Raw genomic sequence first — 515 nt, forward strand, 5'->3', positions numbered from 1 at the left:
TTTTTTTTTTTTTTTCCACCCATGATAGCCGTACATAGACACACGTACAGAGATGTACATGTAATCAATCAATAAATAAATAAAAAATATATGTTTCTATTGAATGGAGAGAAAGATGTAGATGTATATTTGTTTCCTTTTCATTCGTAAAGATTTTTTTTTCCCCTTTATGTATCTTCGGCTCTCTCTCTCTCCACGTTTCTGTGTATGTGTGTGTGTGTGTGTCTTTGTTTGCCTACGTATGTATGATTAGCGGGAATTTGTTTATTTGCAGCGGCAATGATAAAAACAAGAAAAAGAAAGAAATAGAGGAAAAGAAACGTAAAGGTACAAAAAATGACAGCAACGATTGTATGCGTAGAGAATGTGTCATTCCTCCATTTTGATTCTTTTGATCTTGCATCCAGGATGTAGGGAAAACGAACAAAAGAAGAAAAAACACCCCAAGTCTTCTTGGTATTTCTCCCTTTTTTTTCGTTTATTTCTTCATTGTTTTTTTTTTTTTTTTTTTTTTT

This window comes from Trypanosoma theileri (assembly GCF_002087225.1).
Source record: "Trypanosoma theileri isolate Edinburgh chromosome Unknown TM35_Tth_24_V1, whole genome shotgun sequence".
NCBI classification, from domain to species: domain Eukaryota; phylum Euglenozoa; class Kinetoplastea; order Trypanosomatida; family Trypanosomatidae; genus Trypanosoma; species Trypanosoma theileri.